Source organism: Aethalodelphis obliquidens, unplaced genomic scaffold, assembly GCF_003676395.1.
Source record: "Aethalodelphis obliquidens isolate GAN/ISIS:26980383/991018 unplaced genomic scaffold, ASM367639v1 scaffold51, whole genome shotgun sequence".
NCBI classification, from domain to species: domain Eukaryota; kingdom Metazoa; phylum Chordata; class Mammalia; order Artiodactyla; family Delphinidae; genus Aethalodelphis; species Aethalodelphis obliquidens.
Genome location: NW_020837995.1, coordinates 3,219,257 through 3,246,654, shown reverse-complemented (window position 1 = coordinate 3,246,654; position 27,398 = coordinate 3,219,257). Strand labels below are relative to the sequence as shown.

General features: G+C 38.0%; 1 protein-coding gene and 1 long non-coding RNA gene across 5 annotated transcripts in view; one reads left to right on the top strand and one right to left on the bottom strand.

Annotated features, from left to right (window-relative positions):
- Positions 1–27,398, top strand: part of DPH6 (diphthamine biosynthesis 6) — a 456,227-nt gene that overhangs the window by 397,512 nt on the left and 31,317 nt on the right. The gene's annotated exons all lie outside the window — the stretch shown is intronic.
- Positions 864–18,263, bottom strand: LOC113607983 (uncharacterized). The gene is made up of 3 exons (XR_003428166.1): positions 17,144–18,263; positions 6,321–9,251; positions 864–5,639 (listed from the first exon to the last, which is right to left on the bottom strand). It is a non-coding gene; the product is annotated as an uncharacterized LOC113607983 (long non-coding RNA).

Genomic DNA, 27,398 nt, shown 5'->3' with positions numbered 1-27,398 from the left:
TAACTAGACCAACAACTCAATTGCTAAAGCCCTTGGTTTCTTAGTATGACCCACTAGCCCAGATTAACAATTATGAAAAATTCGTATCTATTGCCACTGGTTTTAAATAAATGAGTTGGATATTTTGAGAGGAAAGGAGACAGAAAAAGCCTAATTTTCAGGGTAGATGAAAAAGATACCTAACAAAAGATAGCTTTCCCATAAAATACTGTGCACTTACTGGAGGTGATAGAAAGTAAGGCTTTGGGGTAATGGCCCCCAAAATAAGAAAATAATTAATATTTTAAATTAAAATTAAAACTTAAAGATCCCTAAGGCAACTTCTAACATGAAAAATCATTAACAGCTTCATAAAGTTATCATTAATAAAATAGATTCCAGTCTTTCTTAATAGTTTATACTTTTAAAAATAGAATCCTGTAGACAATAATTTCCAACTACATTAAGTCTCTTAGAGTTATCAGTGTTTCGGGGCTTTTCTTTTTTATGTTGTCTTGTTGTTGCTGTCATTTTTTTTATTAGTTTTCTGGTCCAGTTTATATCAAATTTAAGTTAAATTAGTTCTTCAATGGTTCTCAAAATGAGCCTTCTTCAAGGAAGAATGAGAGTAAGACTTAATCGCATTCTCCTTGTATTGCTGTGATAAGATTTACATTTAGACCAGGTATATGTTAAGTCCAAGTTTATTTAAAGTTGAATGTAGGGACTTCCCTGGTGGTCCAGTGGTTAAGACTCCACGCTCCCAATGAAGGGTGCTCAGGTTCGATCCCTGGTCAGGGAACTTGATCCCACATACTGCAACAAAGACCCACATGCTACAAGTAAAGATCCCACATGCCTCAACGAAGATCCCGCGTGCCGCAACAAAGACCCAGTGCAGCCAAATAAATTAATTAATTTTTTTATATAAATAAATAAATTTGAATGTAGACAAGTTTAGCAGGCCATGAATCAACCTTGGGTGCCTTCATTTTGAATGTTCCTTTATACCCTTCATTTTGCCTGTGAAATAGCATAGTAAGAAAAAAGCCCAGGGCTCATACTAACAAAGGGAAGACGGTTACCTTAGAAGATCAAATATGGAAGTCTTAGACCGGGGCGTGGGGGTGTGTGTGTGCGTGTGTGTGTGTGTGTGTGCGCGCGCGCGCACCCAGGTTAGGTCCCCAAAGGCAATAAAGGAAACGGTAAGAGGATCAAGAGAGTCTAGCAGTAGGAGAGAAGAGTCTGTCCAGTGTCTGCCCCACCTTTACTCTCAGAGATCAGAATTTCCTCCTTTCTTTGAGGGATTTTTAGAATATAAATTACAGCCTAGATTAAATTATTGTTCTGCTAATCCTCACAAGGATCACACTTTGAAACCAGGGAAAACTGAATGATTATGAAGTTGCTATGAAACGCTGACTAGGAAAGTCTGTCCTGAGGTCTCTGAAGCATTTGCCTTGTGAATTTACCCCAACATTGCTTTCATGTGTCCTTAGTCCTCTTTGCATTTATGCTGTGAGTCCAATTCCCACTTCGCTTAGAGATTACCAAACCTGAGGGTCTCATGATAGAGACAAGTTGTATATACACATTCCCCATACCCTGAGGAAGGACCCTTCAGTCCCAGCCACGCCTGAAGAGGGATATCCAGCTGGAAAGTGGACACATCACCAAGTACTACACTACATCATCTGACCTGGTTTCCCTCCTTGTTTCAAATTTCAGGCACCTCTGTCTGGGTCCCAGTCTCTTTTAACTCACACTAGCACTTCAGCTAGTTGTGTTTTTACAACTCTGTCTTCAGTTGTATCTTTATAGCACTTTTAAAATGCAGAGTTTTTAAGGATTTTTTTTTTCCTAGAGTAGTGCGTATATTGGAATAACTATATAGCTTTACCCGGTAATAAATAACTCTTTGGAGAAAAATAAATGCTTAAGATGAATATTCTGCAAAACTCCAGAATTATTGTGAAATCACATTTTTATCTACCATTTTTAGAGCCCATTTGATTTATCCCAGCTTGGCATATTAGAGTAGATATGGGGATACAAACAGCCTGATAGTTAATATTTTGTCTGCATGTGAATCTCCTCTGGCTTCCTTCTCTGCCAGGAAAATTTTTCCTGTTGTCAGTCAACTGATCCTAATATCTTCTTGGAACAGAGAAAACATTTTCAAGTGCAAAGCAAAATTCCTCCCCCAGCCCTGGAGAGAAAACTTTGTTTTTCCTTGAGCTGTTGATGTCTTTAAGAGAAATGACATTAGTTGGTTCAGTCAGATGATAGAGGATACAGTTAACTCCATGTAAAGGAAAAATGTTTGAATACCAGTACCACTGATTTCAAGGAAGGTTTATTTGGGTAACATTGTTTAAGAAGATAATCTGAGTCATAAATTGCACAGGGGCTAAATCCCTCTTAAGCAACAGCAGAAGACTAATTTTGTTGTAGTTTTGAATTTTGTATCTTTACCTGGAAAAAGTCCCATATTAATATGCATTTTTAAATATTTTATCAGCTTAGAAAGGAACTCAGTCCTCCTGGTGTGGACTGCATTGCTTTAATTAACTGATCATTTGCAATTCGTTTTAGAGTTCTGGTCAGAATTACTCTGAATCTAAAGAAGAAAATGAAGACAGAGCTTTATCTTAAACACCAGTAAAGGGTCTTATATTAAGGTAGACAAAGCAAGTCTTCTTTAAGACAGCCTTATGGTAATTGATCCAGAGTCTTTGAGCTTTTTCAACTATTATCCAAGCACACATTATTTTAACTGTTGGCTAAACATAAATTTATAGAAAAGTCACCAGGGAGAATACGTAAAAACCAGAACATAGTAGTGATAGTCACAGAAAAGAGACTTAAACCAAAAAATTTAAAAACTATGTTAGAGTGTCTAAAAAGTTCTTCAATGATCTTGTATTTTAGAAAAATGAAGTATGTGTTAGGGATAATTCATGGACTGGATAGGAAAGTAGTGAGGAGTTGGGTGGAGGTGGAGAAAGAAACTCAATGACAGGAATATTGGGTAGAAAGAAGTTCTTTTGAGCTTTTAAAGTTTTTGTTATCAATTTGAGCTAAAAGGAATAAAATATTTTGGATCAATTTAAATAAAGCAAGTGAAAGGTACCCAAAATGAGAATACAGAATTACTTTTTTTCAGAAGTAATCAAGGTTAATGTCTTATTTGCAAGGTGTTTGGGCAATGATAGCTATTTAGGCAGGGTCTGTCTGAGAGGAACAGAACCAATAGGAGATGGATCTATCTATCTGTCTGTCTGTCTATCTATCTGTCTGTCTATCTACCTACCTATCTAGAGAGAGACAGAGAGACAGAGACTTTAAGGAATTGACTTATACAATTTAGGGGCCTAGAAAGTCTAAAATCCATAGGGCAGACCAGCAGGCTAGAAACTCAAAGAAGAGTTGATGTTGCAGCCTTGAGCCCAAAATCTGCAATGCAGGCCAGCAGGTGGGAAACTTGGGCAGTGTTTCTATGCTGCAGTCTTGAGGAAGAATTGCTTTTTCCTCAAGAATCCTCCATCTTTGCTCTTAAGACCTTCAACGAGTTAGATGAGGCCCACCCAGATTATGGAGGATAATCTGCTTTATTCAAAGTCTACTGATTGTAAATGTTAATCACATCTAAAAACTATTTTCATAACAACCAAATAACTGGGCACCACAGCCTAACCAGGTTTATACATCACAACAGCTTTAGAGACGACCCTTAATTTTGTACATTTCAGTTTCTCATAGTGTCTAGGAAGAATGAGATGATGTATTAAGTATTAAGTGGAAATGTTAAATATATGTATTTCTGAGATTTTGGAGTTTGATGTGCATATGTTGTGTCTGTGTGTTAAAGTTTGCGCCATATGCTCAAAATTATTAGTGTGTATTTCTAGTTTATACTTTCAAAACAAGTATATGCTACCACAGAATTTCTCCTGCAACTTTCCAAAGGAATATAATCTATCCATCTCAAACATACAGTTGAATATATCTCCAATAATAACATTTAGTAAAACCTCACTGCAGATTGTGAATCATATGGCTAATATCTTTGAGGGGGAAAGTGTCTAAACGTAAAAGAAAGAAATAGTCCATTAGGATACATGACTTCAGTAAATCTAGACATTGATCTTTTGTCCTTTAACATTAGCAAGATAAAAACTAGATATATGAGAAAGTTCATTCAAGCCATTTGCATCACTTTTCAAAAGTGCTTATAAACTTAAATGCTTTGTTTTGTTTATCTTTTTGTTTTTACTTATGTTTGCAGAGTTAGTTGAGTGATTGGTTGGTTGGTTTTTGGATTCAACTTAAATACTTTATCAGGCTTAGAAAAAAAGAACCTATGAATATAAATAGGAATTTAGAGAATTATTTTGAAGAAAATGATCATAGATTTTAAGTTGGTTTTATTGAAAGTACCATATCTTAATAAGTATAAACAATTTCACTAGCTTCTATAAAATAATGAGTTTTTATCTCTCCAATATCTGCCTTTTTGCTGAAATTAGATAAATAGTATATAAAGGAAAACCATCAAGAGTACCATAATACATATATTTAAGTAAGCCAGATTATCTAATTTGCAATTTACGTAATGGAAATAAGTAGTTTAACAAAAATGGCACCAAAAGATGAGAGTAATGGGCTTAAATCATTCAAGTGATTAATAAAACTAATCATATTAGCAATTTAAATATCTATTTAAACTTTTGTATATATATTCAAATCTCTTTTATAGATATTCAGATTTATATCCATTCCTTTTGTAGTCAAAGCCAACAAATAAAAGTCTTTCTTTGCTAGGTTTGTAAAATACATTCAAAGAAATTTTTAGTGCTAACCTTAAGGATTATTTTATTCCCTTCACATTTTGACAGGCTTTCGCTCTCCCTCCCTTTTTTTTTTTTTTAGAAATCTGTTTTCTATAGCTGCTACAAAAAATTACCTCAAACTCAGTGGCCTAAAACAACACAAATTTATTATCTTATGGTTCTGTAGGTAAGAAATCTGAATTAGGTCTCACTAGGCTAAAATCAAGGTGTTGACAGGCCTCCAGTCCTTCAGGCTGCTCTAGGGGAGAATCTGTTTCCTTGCCTTTTTCAGCTTTTATAGGCTAGCCACATTCCTTGGCTCAAGGCCCCATTCCTCCATCTCTCTTGAACAGCATCAGCCAATACCTTCTCACATGGCCATCTATCTGGGTCTCTCTCTAGTGCCTCCTTCTTGCACTTACAAAGATGCATGTGATTAGATTGTTCCCACCTGGAGAATCAGGATAATCTCCCCCATCTCAGTGTCAACTGATGAGCAACCTTAATTCCATGCGTAACCATAATTCTTGCTTATCACATAACCCAACATATCAACAAGTTCCAGGCTTTAGGACATGGACATCTTGCGGGGGCCATTATTCTGCCCTGTAAATTAATAATTCTTGAAGCTAGGTGATGGGCACACAGGATACTAATTTATCAACTTTTATAAGTTTTAACTTTTCCAAAATACAAAGGTAAAACAAATAAATTTAGGATCCTATATCACCCAAGGAATTGTGTCCAGAAGAGAATTCTAAATTCAGTCACAACCTCATCAGTATTCAGCCTCTTAGGAAATTTCCATATTTATTTCCAGTGAACTATCTGAAAAAAGATAAAATAATGCAACAATTTTAAAACTTAGAAGTATAAAAACATAGGCATACATTTTGCCTCTAGCAAACAGCTCTTCCTCAGATTTCATGCTAAAACAACAACAAAAAATTTTTTTAAATAATTTTTTTTAAATACCCATTAAAGATTCTTAGAACTTTCAGGTTTGGAGAGCTCTTTCATACCATCTGGTCCAAGAAATATCTGACACATGACTTTCATGTCAAATGATCATCCACACTTTTATTGAACATCTCCAGAGGTAGAGGTGGGTCACAACCTCCAAAGTAGTCTACTGGACAGCTATGATTACTAAGATTTTGTCCCACCCATATGACTTTGGAGAAAAAGTATACTACTGCTTCTATTTAACATTCTACAAATATTTGAAAGTAGCTCATATGTCACCCTGAGGCTAAATACCTTTAGTTCCTCTAGACATTAGTGGCAACCTGAAATTGGTAAAGAATGAAGACTATGTCCCTATGGAACTTTATACTGGAGGAAAATTTGTCAATTTAAATGAAAGTCCTCCAACAACTCATTTATCTGATAAATTGAATCACAATACATTGGGAAAATCTAGAGAATATTTTACTCATAGCTATACTCCAAAAGCCAGTCCCACAGACTTTCTGGGATTTTTAATCTTCCATAGAAAGGATATTTCACCTGGGTGGTTAAGTAACCATTTTTGTCCTCGGTTAGTCCTGGACATAGCTGTCCTGCACACCTGTGAACCATGAGCACAGATGATAGAACCACAGAGGCCAGAGGAGCTCAAAGTCTGGTATGATTGATCTGAAGGGCTTTCAACCTTCACTGAAGATCTTTCATTAATAAGGACCAGTTGAATTTCTGCTTCTGTAACTTGAGAGAGAAGTGGATCTCTTTTCACCAATTAGCAGATTTGAAAACCAATTTTACCTGAAAAATAAAATTTAACAGAAAATGCACATTCTACTTTTCACTTTTTTAGTACCTCACTTGACAAGATTTGCTGAGAAGCTTACAATGACAAAAACCAAACAAGAGGCCATGGCGTTGTAAAATTTAAATCTTTTAAAGCTTATTTAACACAATTGTATTACCTCAGGAAAACCTTAGTTCTAATAAAACCTGTAACAGGACCAGAGCCATGCCATTAGATTTCATTAGACAATATGGATAAATTCTAGACAGAGTTATAGGTATGAAATGAGTGGGGAAAATATTTATAGAGGCTCAACTGATAGGCAGGAGGCTCAGTTCTCACCACCTTACAAGACAGTTAACTGCCTCAACTTTTGTCAATCAGGGCCTCATCCTGTACAGCCAACTGAAAATATAAACCAATAAAAGCCCTGGTTAAGACATTTTGCCCTGAAAGCTATTCAATGACTTTTCAGAACTGAGATCTTTCCTCTTCAATAGCTTGTTTTACATGTCTATTGACTCTGGGCATAGTGTTGATAGCTCCTGGTGCGACTCTACCGTTCATTCTATTTTCAGAAAGGATCCCCTCTGTTCCCCCAAATCATACACTTATTAGACTGCTGGACTGTTCACCCAAATCATACACAACCCACATGCCTGACCAATTATTGGCCGTAGTTACGCAGGCCTTTAAACTTAGCTATTGTGCTACAAACAGCCACCACACTGTCCTGCCATTCACCACTTCATGCGGTATCTACCAGAAGCACTTTCAGATTACGTGCAGCTTTTATCAACTTTTGCCTCTGTGGACAGGAATTAGTTATGGGTCAAGAAATAGGAGCTCAACATATACCACTCTCCTCACCCTATCCCTATATGTACACAGAAATAGGTTACTGACACAAGAGTTAGTGTTACTCAGGATGATCTTTTAACACAGCACTTTATTTTTTCATAGTTTGTGTTACCCTCTTCTTTTGAACTTCTTTCTAAACAATCTTAGAAGCATGTCTGGATATACTCAATTAAAACTACCTTATAACAGAAACTATTTGGCTAATGCAATTTAAGTCTTGCAAACTCAGAACAGCCTGAACAGGCAACTGCCCCTGATAGCTAATCACTGCCAAAAGGAAAGGTTACATGTCAACCATTCTAAAACCAAAGTTAGTGTATTTGTTAGGTGGTGTTTAAAAATAACAAGCCAACCAGTAAGTTAACTTATTTATTTGGATTGGTATAAATGTCACAAATAAGTCATCTTGGCAAATATTCAGGCAGTAGAATTATTAAAGGCAGGCGTTACATGAGTACTTTATTAAGATTGTGTTTTGATGAAGGTGGCATCTGGTTATATCTCCTTTAAAAAAAGAAAAAAAAAACTTTTCACACGAAAATCATACCCACTATGCTATAAGAAATAGGACATTATGGCCTCTATGACCCATCTGTCCATCTGATTAAATGACTCCAAAATCATTCTTTTGAAATATCCTGGCCTTTCCAGTGGGTACAATTTCGGCTCACTCAGGGGGTAGCTTGGCTTTCTCTCCTAAATTGTTTTTTTAACGTCCACACAGAGATGTAAAATAGCTCTAGTGTCTGCCAAGGTTCACCGATGTCTGCTCAGTTAGCCTTATTCCTAACCTCTCCCTCATCTTTTCTCTTCTTTCACTCTCATTTTTACTCACTCAATTTATGATTTCTGTGTGCTGTTTAAAATCCTCTATGTATATATATTTAATAAATGAGTAGATGCACAGACAGAGGAATAGATGGACAAATTTGTTCTGCTTAAGAATGAACCTGAGTCCTTTTCTGTAATACAGCTTAGTGTTTATTACACACACGCCAGGAGATCTTTCGAACCCCACCTCTTGACATTTTCCACCACATCCTTCACACACCAACACACTGAAGCGGTTCCAACTCCGTAAACATACACCAGTTCTTCTTTGGGGCAAATTTCTTAACCATCTGGGATCTGATATCCTCATCAGAAGAACAGAATAATACTTACCCTTTAGGGCGGTTGTAAAGATTAAAAGCGTTACTTTATGAAAAGCTTATAACATGGTGCCTGGCACATAGTAAGTGCATCACACATGTTAGTTGTTTTTGTGACTGTTGTGATAGCAATGATCATATTTTTCCCCAAATCCATGGTTTTATACGTACTTTTCTTCTCCCTAAAATACTGCCTTGTCCACCTGGCAAATTCATATTTATTTTTCTGTGAGGCCCTCCTAACCCCTATGGGACAAGTTAAGGTCTTCCTTCTCTGTACTTTAAAACACTTTTATAGACATTTATTTTTGTATTTAATACATTATACTCTAATGATGTCTGATGTCTTCTTTTCCCCACGAGATTGTTAAAGGTGGGGGACATGTCTCCTTAAGGATATCCCTGACACTTAGCACAGAACAAATCATCAATACGTGGGAAGAATGGAAGGTAGGAAAGAGAGGAAGGGGAATGGAAGGTTAAGAAGGGAAGGAAGAAAGGAAAAAGAGGAAGGAAGGTGCAAGCGAACAAAGGAAGCCAGTCTTCTGACAGCTATCCTGTCCTCCATCATTCCTGGATGATCTCCAACAGGGATGCGTGCATCTCATTTACAGATTCTTTCAGTGTGCTGATTGACAGTCCCCAAGTTTATCGCTCAGAGCATAAATAACTCCAGTTCTGCAAGATATTAATTCATTTTCAGTGACTAATTTGCCTCCTATTTGATGATAATGCCAACTATTGACTAAGGCAAAATCCCTCAGCTTGTCAACCAAAAAAAACATCGCTTATTCAGAAAATGGCTCATATAGGAAAGAAGCAGCTGCTTTCGAAATGGACACAAATGAGCCAAAATTTGTCCCTTTAGAAAAAAAATCTTATCCCAGTGATTAATTTAGCTCCAATGGTGAGGTTTTGGTGAAGACAAGTGGAAAATGAAGGATAAGGGAGCACAAAGTAAGCATATCGATTTTCGTCATCATTTGCTTTCTCTCTGATAATTTTCCCTGTCTAGATTTTCTAAGTTATAGATGCAGGGTTCTTATTTGATCTAGCCTGTTATATCGGAGAAAGAAAATTCAGTCAGAAAAATAAAATTAATCGTAAACTGGAAACATTTTCTCATAAAGAGCAACAGTTTTTCTCCCTTGATGTGACAAAGATCCTCTACGAACATCCGTTTAGGACACACTGTTCACTGGCAACAGAACTCATGAAAGTGAGTAAAATTTTCCCATTTTATGAAACAATATTTCAAGCTCTGAAAATGCTACAAATATATAAGTTTTATCTGATAGCCTGTTGGATGATCCTAACAGTAATAAAGGTTGCCAGTTTTTTTCTATGGTGAAAAGATGTGTGGTAACTAGAACATAAATGAGGTTGCCTTTCTCACACAAACACACACACGTTCTCTTGCCACCAATGGAGGGAATGACCAAATGTAGATCACAAAGTCAGCTCTCTTCTTTCAAGCCAGGTTCTTCTCCAAGCCAATTTGTTTGTGGGACCCAAGCACAGCCCTTTGGAGCAGGTCAGTCCTTCTCCCAGGAGCTCGTTGCACTTTCTGCTTTCTGTCCTCTGCATCCTCTTCTCAAAACTACCAACCAAGGAGCCTTCTAAGGTGAATCCTACTGTACTCTTACTCTTTCCATCTTCAAATAAACACTTGTATTTTCTATCTGTATTTTGTTTGATCTCTTTTCCTAACTCTCTTTGGCGCTTTTATAATTATTCTTGTCTTTTGACTCTCTCTTATATCCCTCCCCAAATCCTACTGCAGGCATGTGATTTCTACCCCTTCCAGCCCATCCTACACACCAATGCCATAGTATGTTTCCTAAGTCACAATTCAGACAGAGTTCAAATTTCTTAGCTCTTACTGTAAGCCTTTTGCAGTCTGGCCACAGTAGCCTATTTTTCAGCTACATCACCAACCATTTGGGCTTTTGATGATCACCCTCCTCACCCAGAGCCTGCTCCCTCTACAGTCTTCTCTGCATCAGTAATTGATATGAACAGCCAGCCAGTTACTCAAGTGAAGAAAATCCAGGAAGTTTCTTTGAGTCCTGCCTTGCACCGCCACATCTAATACATCCCCAGGCTCCTTGATGCTACTTCCAGAGCATATGCCCACTCTGTCCATTTCTGTCCATTTGTGCTACTGCCTATCCAAATACCGTCATCAACTAAGCCCTGAACTACTACAGTAGTGCCTATTTGATCTCTCTTGCCTCTCCACAATCCAGTTCCCACACAACACCAGAAGAGAGCTTTGTGGAAACATAAATCAAATCACATCATGGCCCCTACTTCTGCCCCTATGTCATCTGGCTCATGTGAACCTCTTTGACCCCAGCCTTTACCACTTTATCTTCTCCTACTGTGCACCAGCCAAACTGGCCTTCCTTATAATCTTCTAACCCACATTTTCACCTGAAAGCCTTATTAGCACTAGCTGTTCCTTCTGCCTGTGATGTTTTTCTCCCTAAACTTTGCATGGCCGCTTATCTTTGTCATTCAGCTCTCAGCCGAAATGTCACTATATTCTTTACCCAATATATATATATTCTTTACCCAATTTAAAGTAGTTGCTAGGTCACTGTCATCATACCCTGCATGGAATTTATCTGATATTTCTTTTTGTTTTTTTGTTTGTATACTTATCTTCACTTGTTCACTGCTGAATTCTCTCATATCTAGAACAGTGCTTGGCTCTCAGTATGTGTTGAATGGATGAATGAAACTTCCTTTCCCATCTCTATGCCCTGTCCACAACACTGCACAATATTCCTGATGGAGAATAATAGGACCAACAACCAGAAGTGGATGGAGTTGCTATGGAGACAGTAAGGCTGAGGAAGAGGAAGAGGAAACACCTGACTAGAGGGGAGCATCTTTTTTGAATGATAGTTATGAGATATGATCAACTAGGATCTTCAACATCAGCTTCAGGAAGTTTGGATCAAACATGATGTTATAGAGGATCCTTCTTAAATGTGGGGAAACAAAAACTGAATTCCATGAGGTCAGTGATGTTTGTTTTGGTCAATACTAGAAACCCAATACCTCAAACAGTACTTAACACACATTGGGTGCTCAATAAGTAGTTGAAGGCGTAAGTCGGTGAACAAACATGATACAATCTTTAGATTCTTTTTTTTTTTTTTTGCGGTACGTGGGCCTCTCACTGCTGTAGCCTCTCCTGTTGCGGAGCACAGGCTCTGGACACGCAGGCTCAGCGGCCATGGCTCACGGGCCCAGCCGCTCTGCGGCATGTGGGATCTTCCCAGACCTGGGCACGAACCCATGTCCCCTGCATTGGCAGGCGGGCTCTCAACCACTGTGCCACCAGGGAAGCCCCTTTAGGATTCTTATTTAGAAATGGTTTATAAGACACAGAAGAGATAAGAAGACTGTAGAATAAAATTTCTCAAAATCTGGGCAATGGATTCTATTTAAGTGATTTATTAAAATCCAGTTTCCTGTGCCTTTCCTAAGACTTGCTGAGTGTCATGTAAGCCTGGGATCAAGAATCTGAATGTTATGAGTTTCCTGTGTATTTTTTAATATGCATGCACACTAAAGTTTGAGAATGACTGCCCTGGGAGAGGTAAGATGATGAAAGGCCTAAAGTAGGATCTATATTTGAGGAAATTAGTGAAAGACAAGCTGCCAGAATTTTGTGAAGTAGGGGAAAGAGTCAAAATAACTGTTTGCAACCTGGCAGACAGAGAATTACACTGTCATTGGTAAAATATAGGAGACTTGTGCATCATTTTAAAAACATATAAGGTAATAGATTTTCACCTTTTGGAAGACAATATAAAGGCATATATGTAAAGGTGGAATGTGAGACTAAATTAAGAACATGATGGGTTCCCAAAACGATGGGAGGAATTGCACTATAATAAGTAGCAAAGGTATTGCCACTGCATTCCATAGTGTGAGAGTGCTAAAGATAAGTAAGTCTCATTTCTTACTGTCAAAACCTTTATTAAAGTCATGTAACTCCTGTTTATTTCATAGTGAAAGCATTGCATATGTCTCAGTAAATAGTTCTTTGTGTACTAGATCCTTGAAATTGGCTTCCTCCCAGCCATAATACTGGGGAACTGCTAGATTAGAGGAAAGATCTGAGTGCAAATGTCTCTGGTAAATAGTAACATTTTAGAAAGTTGTTCTGCTTTCCATAGTTCAGATTTTATTCATAATTCGTAGGCTTCAGAATCTAGAATCCATACTTAGTATCAGATTTTTTTGATGTAAAGATGGGCTGAGGCCAGTGAATGTGCCTCATGAGATAAATGTTAAAATTTGGAACTACTTTTGTTACGTTAGCCTCTGTACTTTTTTTTTTAAAATAAATTATTTTATTTTATTTTTGGCTGCATTGGGTCTTTGTTGCTGCATGCAGGCTTTCTCTAGTTGCAGCAAGTGGGGGGCTACTCTTCGTTGCGGTGCGCAGGCTTCTCATTGCAGTGGCTTCTCTTGTTGCAGAGCACAGGCTCTAGGTGTACGGGCTTCAGTAGTCGTGGCACATGGGCTCAGTAACTGTAGCTTGCAGTCTCTAGAGCGCAGGCTCAGTAGTTGTGGTGCGTGGGCTTAGTTGCTCCGCAGCATGTGGGAGCTTCCTGGACCAGGGATCGAACCCATGTCGCCTGCATTGGCAGGTAGCTTCTTAACCATTGCGCCACCAGGGAAGTCCCAGCCTCTGTACTTTTGTGTTAAGAGTAACCTGACATTTAAAATACCCAGTGAGTTGAATACCCAAAAGTAAGTTAGTCCTTCCCACCATGATGGACAGATGTTTAATATATACTTGCAGAATGATCATCATAAAACCACAACTTCCTCTTGTCAGGATCTAGTCAATCACTATCATATGAAAGAAGTAAAAGAAGGAAGGTCAGCTGATAGAAGCAGTACTATACTGCTTCTATACTCAGGAGACTGCTTGCTTCACTGCAACCATTGTAGAGACTCTGATTTTTCGAGTGTTGCAAAAGTAGAGGCAATATATTAAGTGATTCTGTGTGAATTGTTCTGCAGATAAGACCTTTCTGGTTTTTTTCTCTAACTTGAATAAGAAGTAATGCTGACTCCAATTTTTTAAACAACAGCAGAGGAAAAATATGAAACTACTGCTTGAAAATTTATGCCACAAAATTTGAGTCACACATTAGTGAGGTGTGGGATACTATAACTAATCACTTCATTGTTTCTGTTAAGGGAGCTATGAGTGTGTCTCGGCAAAAAAAATGCCAAAAGCTAAGTAAGGCAGCATACCTGAGAGTAACAATTCCCGACCCGCCCTAGAAATGTCTGGTGAAGAGAACATATTTAAACATAAAAGAGGACCAGAATTTCCTTCATGGGGAGTTCTATGCTTCATAGATGACCATTCCTAGGGCAACTTTCATACAGGAATTCTAGATCAAGAAACTAACCTGAAAAAAAAAAAAAAAAAGAAAGAAACTGACCTGATGAGGGAAATAGTTTAAACTCTTTAAAGTGTGCTAAAAATTACTACTGATCAATACCAATTCAAATACTGAAAGAAGGATCTTGGGGTTATTTATGCATTCTGTCAATAAATATTTCTGTACAACTTTATCTCTGCATGATATAATTATGTTTCAATATCAACTATCCGAGTCTTACTCAGCTTGATGATTCCTTGAAGATCCTTAGATCTAAACTACTAATTGTCTCAGACCTAAACAACTAATTAGCATACAGTCCATGGCCTCTTTTGCTTGGTCCCCTCAGTACCCAAGCTACCTAGAGGATGTCCAATGCAGAAGCAGAGGAGGAGGAAAGCTACCTAGAGGCTGTCCAATGCAGAAGCAGAGGAGGAAAGAAGTGATCCTTATCCAGAGGCTTAGAGCATTGGACATAAAGTCAAATGTTTCAAAAGACAAAGAGCTTTTCTGTGTCCTTGGCTTGTTGTGAAATGGCTCACTTTAAAAATATGAAGGGACTTCCCTAGTGGCATAGTAGTTAAGAATCTGCCTGCCAATGCAGGGGACACGGGTTCGAGCCCTGGTCTAGGGAGATCCCACATGCCGTGGAGCAACTAAGCCCATGCACCACAACTACTGAGCCTGTGCTCTAGAGCCCATGAGCCACAACTACTGAGCCCGTGTGCCACAACTACTGAAGCCTGTGTGCCTAGAGCCCATGCTCCACAACAAGAGAAGCTATCACAATGAGAAGCCCGTGCACCACAACGAAGAGTAGCCCCTGCTCACAGCAACTAGAGAAAGCCTGTGCACAGCAACAAAGATCCAATGCAGCCAAAAATAAATAAATAAAATTTATTAAAAAAAAAAACAATATGAAGATCCTCTCCCTTCATCTTAATACTGTAATACTTCTATTATTTTTATCACTTTCTCCCACATGGATAAAGATCAGTCATACACTAGAAGGAAGAAGTGTTTTTTTTCTGAAGAGAGAGATGTTTTCCATGTGTCAAGGACAACTGAGCTCAGAAGGCATAAATTAGATTCATTTAGAGGCTGAATTTATATAAGACTAAATTGTGATATTTTACTTCCCTCAAGTTTGGCCTTAAAACCATGCCACTTTGTTCTGAAGGTATATTTTTATTTTTGTAGATATTAGATTTATAGGCCTTTTGTGAATGACAGATGACACTGTTACATTTAGGTATATTTTAATCATTTAGCAATGTGCTAATAACCAACTGCATTTAGTGAATGAATATTTTTTAAAAACTCCGAAATGCAACTCTTTAAATCTACTGTTGATATTTACATTTTTTCATCAGAGTGATTGTGCTGTAATTACCTAGAAATAAATAGCCCCTAACTAATTTTGCCCATGTCTAGTCCTCCTTTCAACAATAGCTAATCAAATGTTTAGAAAGCAAAAATTAAAAGAAAATTTCATTCGTGATGCTCAACAACTACAAAATACTTTTTAAGTTTTTTTGTCAGAAGATTATAATGTTTTTTTGTAGGGCATTAAAAAGGCATAGAACCAGATACATAAATATAAGAGAAATACATCACTTTCAATAATTTAGTCTAAAAACAATTAACTCTAGGTCATTTCTCAAAGTCAGTCTTCTAGGTCAGGAAAATGGAAAGTAATTTAGAGAAGCATAATACCTTTTACTAAATATTTCAAATCCAGGACGTCCATCTATATTATAAGTAGATAGAGAAAGAATTATTTAACAGCAGTTCAGACACTTCCCAGCTATGAACAACCAACTTGCAAACATCAACTTGTGAGTAAAGGGATGTACACTTTCCTCTCCCCACTGCAACAAAGCTAAATTGGTGCTGGTTATGGGAACTTCCTAGTTTACATCTCTTCTCTATCCCTTCCATTCTGTATCGCCAAGAAGATTGTGTACAAAGCACACACAGCAAGTTAGCAGGCTTCTCCGAGATGGAGTGGGACTCAGAACCCTTCCATTTATTGAGACTCCCGGTATGTTAAAATTTCTAAATGTGTTAAAATGAGGTTACAACATTTGTAGCCAAATTTGTATTTTAAATGTTCAATCCTGAAAATGAGTCTCAATGACAGTGTGGATAACCTCATTAGGAGACAACATCAAGAGTCTGAATTTGAGGCCCTCAGGAGGATGAGAACAGACCAAACGGCTCTCCAAACTCTCTCTATAATTAGCCCTGCTATTTACTCCCAGGTTTCATTCTCTTGCAGTTTTCTATCAGGGTTCCCTGCCACCAGTATTTCATACCTCCAATCTATCCTCCATAATGCTGCCAGAGTGATCTTTCTAAAATGCCCATTTGAGGACTTCCCTGGTGCCACAGTGGTTAACAATCCGCCTCCCAATTCAGGGGACATGGGTTCGAGCCCTGGTCCGGGAAGATCCCACATGCCGCGGAGCAACTAAGCCTGTGCACCACAACTGCTGAGACTGTGCTCTATGGCCCACGAGCCACAACTACTGAGCCCACGTGCTGCAACTACTGAAGCCCACGCGCCTAGAGCCCATGCTCCACAACAAGAGAAGCCACCGCAATGAGAAGCCCGTGCACCGCAACGAAGAGTAGCCCCCGCTCGCCACAACTAGAGAAAGACTGCATGCAGCAACGAAGACCCAGCACAGCCAAAAAATAATAAAAAATAAATTTAAAAAAATTTTTTAATTAAAAAAATAAACAAAATGCCCATTTGATGATGTTATTCCCCTGTTTAAATCCCTCCTCAGATTTCCAGTCATCTGTAGGATAAGGCAGGCTGCTTCACATGGGGACCACAGTCCCACCTGGCTCACCCCTCCATTTCTGTCTCCTGGCACATTCCTTCTCTCCTCTCAGCCTCTGTACTCAGTGCACTTTCATTTGCTCCCAGTGTTCCCAGAACCTGGACTGTTCTGGCTCTCTCCTTCTGCCTGTAAAATACCTGCTCCTCCTTCAGGATTCACCACAAGTCTTTGAGGAACCCTTCGGGAGGCTCTGCCCACCTTCTTTTTTTTTTTTTTCTGGCTCCACATAGCCTAGTTACTTTTTCACAGTCTTTATCACAACTGTTGCACTTAGTTGCTTATGAGTTTGACTCACCTTACTACGCTTGAAGTTTCTTGAGGGCAGGGACTGTGTTTCATGCCTTTTTTTATCCTCAGTTCCTGGGCACAGAGGGGACTACATTAATTCGTATTACCATATTCTCCTCTCTGTTGTTGCTGTTCCGTTTACTTGATTTTTCTTCATGTTTGTTTCTTTTCCTCTTTTCACCATTCTATTTTTGAATTTTAAAAGGCACTTTCATCTTAGCTCGTGAGAGTTAAAATAGTGTTATTCAAAGACTTTTATCATGGATAAGCGGAATTATGTTTTGAAGGGGAATTCTACATAATTTTTAAAAAGCCATCAGCTTCTAAATTCCTCGAGAATACAAGCGTCTCCATGACAGTTTCCATACATCTCTTCTTCTCATACTTAAATCTGCTTCTCTTCAAGCACTGAGGGACAAGAAAATTTTAAGGTTTTATTCAATTTTATTATTTCTATCTTGGTTTTATTGCTGCAGTATTTCTTTTTCTGTTACTTGTTCATTTCAAATGTATACTGTTTCTGCTACATTGTAGATGAAGTGACTTTCATGAGCTGGCCTGCCAACCCCTGTACCATCCATAATGGCTTTTTCTGTGGAGAAATATATTTTAAGTTGCAAACAATATGCCTCAAAATGCTTTTGGAATTCAGCACATTTGTAGGTTGTGGATTCTCCACTGAGATTCTCCAGTGAGATCAGAAAACGTGATACATATTAATTTGTTATACATTCCGCAAGTATTTATTGATTAACAACATTTATCAGGATGAACTTCAGGCTCTGAGGATAGGGAGTGAGATGAATGAGGTCTCTGCTTTCAAGGGGTTTGCAATCTACACATATATTTTCCTAAGAGTCAGCCTGCCTCTCCAGTATTTATTGCCCCTCATGCAAACACATAAATTCTATTTATGATCATAATGACAGAAAATAACTATTATGAAAATTATAACAACTTTCATCCTTCTGAGAAACACTTCATAGATATAAGAAATATTTTGTCATGTTTGTTTCCTTAAATAACTCATTTGAGATCATAATTATCCAAGAATGGTTTTTTTGTTTTATTTTTGTATGTTTGTTTTCTGGCTGCGCTGCGCAGCATGTGGGATCTTAGTTCCCCTGACCAGGGATTGAACCGTGTCCTCTTTAGTGGAAGCACAGAGTCTTAACCACTTGGACCTCCAGGGAAGTCCCAAATGTTCTCCTTTTTAATGAGCTTCCCTCCATCTCAAAGAGATTTGTGGTATTTTGTTATTTCATAATATCTACATCGATCCTTGAGTGGAAGGATTCCTCAAACTGTATACTTATTTTTTCTAGCCCTCTTTTCCTTTGGTCTAGACGGATGGATCCATCCACTATTTAAGGCTCTCATGTATTGTCTTCTACCAAGAGAAAAAAGATAATGGGTCTGGAGATGTAAGGTCTTTAACAATGTACAATCCTAAGCATTTAGTATGTAATTAGTGGTCTTACATGGTTATCGTTTAATCAGATCAGAATTATCCTTGGCAACTAATGGATGTATCTGTAAAATGAAATTTGTTCATTAATGATAGAAAGGTTCCTAAGGATCTTTTAACATGAGATAAATAAAGCAGCACATCAACAGAAGATAGGTACATTTCATAATAATCACTCTGAAAGAGCTATTTCAAGTAATAATTACCTACTCAGGAATGATGGGGAATTTCTAATGGCTGTAACTATAAGAATCACTTACCATGTGGCAAGAAAAACCTGGTATTTCTCCAAGCTTAAAATGGAAACATTCTTTAATGGGAAAATAATGTCTTAATTCACTCTCTTAATTTTTTTTTTTTTTTTTTTTTGGCGGTACGCGGGCCTCTCACTGTTGTGGCCTCTCCCGTTGCGGAGCACAGGCTCCGGACGCGCAGGCTCAGCGGCCATGGTTCACGAGCCCAGCTGATCTGCAGCATGTGGGATCTTCCTGGACCGGGGCACGAACCCGTGTCCCCTGCATTGGCAGGCGGACTCTCAACCACTGTACCACCAGGGAAGCCCTCTTAAAATTTTTAAAGTAAATTAATAAAATGAAGATGATTTCATTTCTATAGTTGTACTCATTATTTTCCTAAGGATAATATATTTTTTTAATTTATCCTCCCAAGAATTAAAAGCTGGCAAGACAGAATATTCCTTTTCTGTTTCCATGGAAGGCTTTCTTCTATAAGACATAGCTTACCTTTCCTGATAAAGTATTTAACCTTTTCAACTCTTGGTGGTCTTTTCCCCTAAATCTCCAGTTTAAATCAGTTTATATTTTGTGGCTTGTCTAATTGTGGAGACCTCCTTCTCTGAAAAGGTCATACTACCCAGAAAAAAACCAAAGAATACAGTTTTTTTGGTGCCAGTCTGAGAGGAACAAAGAGGTCAGCTCCTACTACTTAGAGTTGAGTAAAGATTAGGAAATTGGCACCATCTTTCTTGCCAGTCTATTCATTTGTTGCCTATACATTCAGCTAGTATTTACCGAATATCTACTCTAGACAGGCACTACTAGCGCAGGGAGCTGCAGTGAAGCCAGGGAATGTCAACACACAACAAAAATTACTGTACGATACAGGACAAAACACCAGACGTTTACGTGTGGCACTCCAGCTTAGGGAAAGAGCACTAAACCTTCACAACACTGTTACAATTATAATTAAATACTTTTTGTCCACTTAGTATATTCTACTCTTCCTAAGATTTCATGGCTTATCTTACCAGGGAACTTCTTAATTATAAGAACCTGTCAAAAGATAGAACTGATTTCGGAAACTCCTTGGAAAGCTTCTAAAAATAACCCCTCATATGGTTTTTAGAGCATCTACAGACCAACTTTCCACTGTTACCCTATCATTATTTTTATTGAAAAAATGCATAGATCCTCAGAAATCATAGAGTGAATGTTAATGATTTTTACTGTTCTCAGATAACCTGTTATAAGAAATCCACTGAATTTCAAGCATGTACATATGCTTAAGGCATCTACTGAATGAATCTAGCAACACCCCCTAGAATATTATACAACTAACTCAACCAGACTTGTTTGAAACCAGGTTTCTCAGTATGGGTACCATGAAACCTGAAAGATATTAATCATAGGAAGAGTTAATCTACCTCATGGGTCAATCCGAAACCTGACCTCAGAGTCTTGCCCTTTGTGTTGTACTTCCTCCTTTTGTACTACATCTAGCGCTTGAATTTCTGGTCAAGAAGACCTTCTAACCTGCTCTTAGCGATGTGGCTCCCCCTTGTCTGTCCTGCAATAGACTGAGCTTTGGTATTTTTCAGCTCGAATTATCTTTATATGTTGATTTTGACATGTCAAAGACCTATAATGTGTATTTTTCTAATTTAAAAATTATATAATGTTTACTACACAGGAGACATTGTTCTTAGGACTTTGCAAATATGAACCTATTTTAGTAATGATTTCTAGTTTTTTTGATGCAAGGACTGGAATCACACTTTTTTTTTTTAAACATCTTTATTGGGGTATAATTGCTTTACAATGGTGTGTTAGTTTCTGCTTTATAACAAAGTGAATCAGTTATACATATACATATGTTCCCATATCTCTTCCCTCTTGGGTCTCCCTCCCTCCCACCCTCCCTATCCCACCCCACTAGGCGGTCACAAAGCACCAAGCTGATCTCCCTGTGTTATGCGGCTGCTTCCCACTAGCTATCTACCTTACGTTTGGTAGTGTATATATGTCCATGCCTCTCTCTCACTTTGTCAGAGCTCACCCTTCCCCCTCCCCATATCCTCAAGTACGTTCTCTAGTAGGTCTGTGTCTTTATTCCTGTCTTACCCCCAGGTTCTTCATGACATTATTTTTTCTTAAATTCCATATATATGTGTTAGCATACGGTATTTGTCTTTCTCTTTCTGACTCACTTCACTCTGTATGACAGACTCTAGGTCTATCCACCTCATTACAAATAGCTCAATTTCGTTTCTTTTTATGGCTGAGCAATATTCCATCGTATATATGCACCACATCTTCTTTATCCATTCATCCGATGATGGGCACTTAGGTTGTTTCCATCGCTGGGCTACTGTAAATAGAGCTGCAATGAACATTTTGGTACGTGACTCTTTTTTTTTTTTTTTTTGGTGATCCCCAAATTTATTTAACTGTTTCTTAAAAAATATTTGCACTGCATTATTTTAAGAAGTTAACAATAAAAACAGGTGAATTTCCATGAAAAACATTAATAGATAATGCTTTAGTTAGAAATTTATTTATTCAAAACAGCCCGTTCCTCAACCACGTCAGACCAACCAGCGTTACTACCTCTGGCTACACATACATTTTCTTTTCTTTTTTTTTTTTTTAACATCTTTATTGGGGTATAATTGCTTTACAATGGTGTGTTAGTTTCTGCTTTATAACAAAGTGAATCAGTCATACATAAACATATGTTCCCATATGTCTTCCCTCTTGCGTTTCCCTCCCTCCGACCCTCCCTATCCCACCCCTCCAGGCTGTCACAAAGCACCGAGCCAATATCCCTGTGCCATGCGGCTGCTTCCCACTAGCTATCTACCTTACTACGTTTGTTAGTGTGTATATGCCCATGACTCTCTCTCGCCCTGTCACAGCTCACCCTTCCCCCTCCCCATAACCTCAAGTCCGTTCTCTAGGAGGTCTGCGTCTTTATTCCTGCCTTACCCCTAGGTTCTTCATGACTTTTTTTTTTCTTAAATTCCATATATATGTGTTAGCATACGGTATTTGTCTTTTTCTTTCTGACTTACTTCACTCTGTATGACAGACTCTAGGTCTATCCACCTCATTACAAATAGCTCAATTTCGTTTCTTTTTATGGCTGAGTAATATTCCATTGTATATATGTGCCACATCTTCTTTATCCATTCATCCGATGATGGGCACTTAGGTTGTTTCCATCTCCGGGCTATTGTAAATAGAGCTGCAATGAACATTTTGGTACATGACTCTTTTTGAATTATGGTTTTCTCAGGGTATATGCCCAGTAGTGGGATTGCTGGGTCATATGGTAGTTCTATTTGTAGTTTTTTAAGGAACCCCCATACTGTTCTCCATAGTGGCTGAACCAATTCACATTCCCACCAGCAGTGCAAGAGTGTTCCCTTTTCTCCACACCCTCTCCAGCATTTATTGTTTCTAGATTTTTTTGATGATGGCCATTCTGACTGGTGTGAGATGATATCTCATTGTAGTTTTGATTTGCATTTCTCTAATGATTAACGATGTTAAGCATTCTTTCATGTGTTTGTTGGCAGTCTGTATACCTTCTTTGGAGTAATGTCTATTTAGATCTTCTGCCCATTTTTGGATTGGGTTTTCTGTTTGTTATTGAGATACATGAGCTGCTTGTAAATTTTGGAAATTAATCCTTTGTCAGTTGCTTCATTTGCAAATATCTTCTCCCATTCTGAGGGTTGTCTTTTGGTCTTGTTTATGGTTTCCTTTGCTGTGCAAAAGCTTTGAAGTTTCTATGGTCCCATTTGTTTATTTTTGTTTTTATTTCCCATTTTTATTCCATTATTTTATTTCCAGTTTTCTAGGAGGTGGGTCAAAAAGGATCTTGCTGTGATTTATGTCATAGAGTGTTCTGCCTATGACATAAACTATCAAAATGATAGTTTATGTCATTTTGATAGTTTCTGGCCTTACAGTTAGGTCTTTAATCCATTTTGAGCTAATTTTTGTGTATGGTGTTAGGGAGTGATCTAATCTCATACTTTTACATGTACCTGTCCAGTTTTCCCAGCACCACTTATTGAAGAGGCTGTCCTTTCTCCACTGTACATTCCTGCCTCCTTTATCAAAGATAAGGTGACCATATGTGCGTGGGTTTATCTCTGGGCTTTCTATCCTGTTCCATTGATCTCTATTTCTGTTTCTGTGCCAGTACCATACTGTCTTGATTACTGTAGCTTTGTAGTATAGTCTGAAGTCAGGGAGCCTGATTCCTCCAGCTCCGTTTTTCGTTCTCAAGATTGCTTTGGCTATTCGGGGTCTTTTGTGTTTCCATACAAATTGTGAAGTTTTTTGTTCTACTTCTGTGAAAAATGCCAGTGGTAGTTTGAGAGGGATTGCATTGAATCTGTAGATTGCTTTGGGTAGTAGAGTCATTTTCACAGTGTTGATTCTTCCAATCCAAGAACATGGTATATCTCTCCATCTATTTGTATCATCTTCAATTTCTTTCATCAGTGTCTTATAATTTTCTGCATACAGGTCTTTTGTCTCCTGAGGTAGGTTTATTCCTAGATATTTTATTCTTTTTGTTGCAATGGTAAATGGGAGTGTTTTCTTGATTACACGTTCAGATTTTTCATCATTAGTGTTTAGGAATGCCATAGATTTCTGTGCATTAATTTTGTATCCTGCAACTTTACCGAATTCATTGATTAGCTCTAGTGGTTTTCTGGTAGCATCTTTAGGATTCTCTATGTATAGTATCATGTCATCTGCAAACAGTGACAACTTTACTGCTTCTTTTCCGATTTGGATTCCTTTTATTTCCTTTTCTTCTCTGATTGCTGTGGCTCAAACTTCCACAACTACGTTGAATAAGAGTGGTGACAGTGGGCAACCTTGTCTTGTTCCTGATCTTCGTGGAAATGCTTTCAATTTTTCACCATTGAGGATGATGTTGGCTGTGGGCTTGTCATATATGGCCTTTATTATGTTGAGGCAAGTTCCCTCTATGCCTACTTTCTGCAGGGTTTTTATCATAAATGGGTGTTGAATTTTGTCAAAAGGTTTCTCTGCATCTATTGAGATGATCATATGGTTTTTCTCCTTCAATTTGTGAATATGGTGTATCACATTGATTGATTTGTGTATATTGAAGAATCCTTGCATTCCTGGACTAAACCCCACTTGATCATGGTGTATGATCCTTTTAATGTGCTGTTGGATTCTGTCTGCTAGTATTTTGTTGAGGATTTTTGCAACTATATTCATCAGTGATATTGGCCTGTACTTTTCCTTCTTTGTGACATCCTTGTCTGGTTTTGGTATCAAGGTGATGGTGGCCTCATAGAATGAATTTGGGAGTGTTCCTCCCTCTGCTGTGTTTTGGAAGAGTTTGAGAAAGACAGGTGTTAGCTCTTCCCTAAATGTTTGATAGAATTCGCCTGAGAAGCCATCTGGTTCTGGGCTTTTGTTTGTTGGAAGATTTTAAATCACAGTTTCAATTTCAGTGCTTGTGATTGGTCTGTTCATATTTTCTATTTCTTCCTGATTCAGTCTTGGCAGGTTGTGCATTTCTAAGAATTTGTCCATTTCTTCCAGGTTGTCCATTTTATTGGCATAGAGTTGATTGTAGTAATCTCTCATGATCTTTTGTATTTCTGCAGTGTCAGTTGTTACCTCTCCTTTTTCGTTTCTAATTCTATTGATTTGAGTCTTCTCCCTTTTTTTCTTGATGAGTCTGGCTAATGGTTTATCTATTTTGTTTATCTTCTCAAAGAACCAGCTTTTAGTTTTATTCATCTTTGCTATCGTTTCCTTCATTTCTTTTTCATTTATTTCTGATCTGATTTTTATGATTTCTTTCCTTCTGCTAACTTTGGGGTTTTTTTTGTTCTTCTTTCTCTAATTGCACTAGGTGCAAGGTTAGGTTGTTTATTCGAGATGTTTCCTGTTTCTTAAGGTGGGCTTGTATTGCTATAAACTTCTCTCTTAGAACTGCTTTTGCTGCATCCCATAGGTATTGGGGCGTCGTGTCTCCATTGTCATTTGTTTCTAGATATTTTTTATTTCCTCTTTGATTTCTTCAGGTGTCATTTCGTTATTAAGTAGTGTATTGTTTAGCCTCCATATGTTTGTATTTTTTACAGATCTTTTCCTGTAATTGATATCTAGTCTCATAGCGTTGTGGTCGGAAAGGATACTTGATACAATTTCAATTTTCTTGAATTTACCAAGGCTTGATTTGTGACTGAAGATATAATCTATGCTGGAGAATGTTCCATGAGCACTTGAGAAAAATGTGTATTCTGTTGTTTTTGGGTGGAATGTCCAATAAATATCAATTAAGTCCATCTTGTTTAATGTATCATTTAAATCTTGTGTTTCCTTATTTATTTTCATTTTGGATGATCTGTCCATTGGTGAAAGTGGGGTGTTAAAGTCCCCTACTATGAATGTGTGACTGTGGATTTCCCCTTTTATGGCTGTTAGTATTTGCCTTACATATTGAGGTGCTCCTATGTTGGGTGCATATATATTTACAATTGTTATGTCTTCTTCTTGGATCGATCCCTTGATCATTATGTAGTGTCCATTGTCTCTTCTAATAGTCTTTATTTTAAAGTCTATTTTGTCTCATATGAGAATTGCTACTCCAACTTTCTTTTGGTTTCCATTTGCATGGAATATCTTTTTCCATCCCCTTACTTTCAGTCTGTGTGTGTCTCTAGGTCTGAAGTGGGTCTCTTGGAGACAGCATATATATGAGTCTTGTTTTTGTATCCATTCAGCCAATCTGTGTCTTTTGGTGGGAGCATTTAGTCCATTTACATTTAAGGTAATTATCGATATGTATCTTCCTATTCCCATTTTCTAAATTGTTTTGGGTTCGTTATTGTAGGTCTTTTCCTTCTCTTGTGTTTCTTGCCTAGAGAAGTTCCTTTAGCATTTGTTGTAAAGCTGGTTTGGTGGTGCTGAACTCTCTCAGCTTTTGCTTGTCTGTAAAGGTTTTAATTTCTCCATCAAATCTGAATGAGATCCTTGCTGGGTAGAGTAATCTAGATTGCAGGTTTTCTTCCTTCATCACTTTAAACATGTCCTGCCAGTCCCTTCTGGCTTGAAGAATTTCTGCTGAAAGATCAGCTGTTAACCTTATGGGGATTCCCTTGTGTGTTATTTGTTGTTTTTCCCTTTCTGCTTTTAATATGCTTTCTTTGTATTTAAATTTTGACAGTTTGATTAATATGTGTCTTGGCGTATTTCTCGTTGGATTTATCCTGTATGGGACTCTCTGTGCTTCCTGGACTTGATTAACTATTTCCTTTCCCATATTAGGGAAGTTTTCAACTATAATCTCTTCAAATATTTTCTCAGTCCCTTTCTTTTTCTCTTCTTCTTCTGGAACCCCTATAATTCGAATGTTGGTGTGTTTAATGTTGTCCCAGAGGTCTCTGAGACTGTCCTCAGTTCTTTTCATTCTTTTTTCTTTATTCCGCTCTGCAGCAGTTATTTCACTATTTTATCTTCCAGATCACTTATCCGTTCTTCTGCCTCAGTTATTCTGCTATTGATCCCTTCTAGAGTATTTTTCATTTCATTTATTGTGTTGTTCATCATTGCCTGTTTCATCTTTAGTTCTTCTAAGTCCTTGTTAAATGTTTCTTGCATTTTGTCTATTCTATTTCCAAGATTTTGGATCATCTTTACCATCATTATTCTGAATTCTTTTTCAGGTAGACTGCCTATTTCCTCTTCATTTGTTAGGTCTCGTGGGTTTTTATCTTGCTCCTTCATCTGCTGTGTGTTTTTCTGTCTTCTCATTTTGCTTATCTTACTGTGTTTGGGGTCTCCTTTTTGCAGGCTGCAGGTTCATAGTTCCTGTTGTTTTTGGTGTCTGGCTCCAGTGGCTAAGTTTGGTTCAGTGGGTTGTGTAGGCTTCCTGGTGGAGGGGACTAGTGCCTGTGTTCTGGTGGATGAGGCTGGATCTTGTCTCTCTGGTGGGCAGGTCCGCGTCTGGTGGTGTGTTTTGGGGTGTCTTCAGACTTATTATGATTTTAGGCAGCCTCTCTGCTAATGGGTGGGGTTGTGTTCCTGTCTTGCTAGTTGTTTGGCATAGGATGTCCAGCACTGTAGCTTGCTGGTCGTTGAGTGAAGCTGGGTGCTGGCATTGAGATGGAGGTCTCTGGGAGATTTTTGCTGTTTGATATTATGTGGAGCTGGGAGGTCTCTTGTTGACCAGTGTCCTGAAGTTGGCTCTCCCACCTCAGAGGCACAGCACTGACTCCTGGCTGCAGCACCAAGAGCCTTTCATCCACACGGCTTAGGATAAAAGGGAGAAAAAGTAGAGAGAAAGAATTAGTAGAAGTAGGAAGAAAGAAAGAAAGATAGGAAGGAAGGAAGAAAGAAAGAAAGAAAGAAAGAAAGAAAGAAGAAAAGAATGAAAGTAGGAAAGAAAGAAAGGAGGGAGGGAGGGAGGGATGGTGGGAGGAAGGAAGGAAGGAAGGAGGGAGGGAAGGAAGGAAAAAAGAAAGAAAGAAAGAAGATAAAGTAAAATA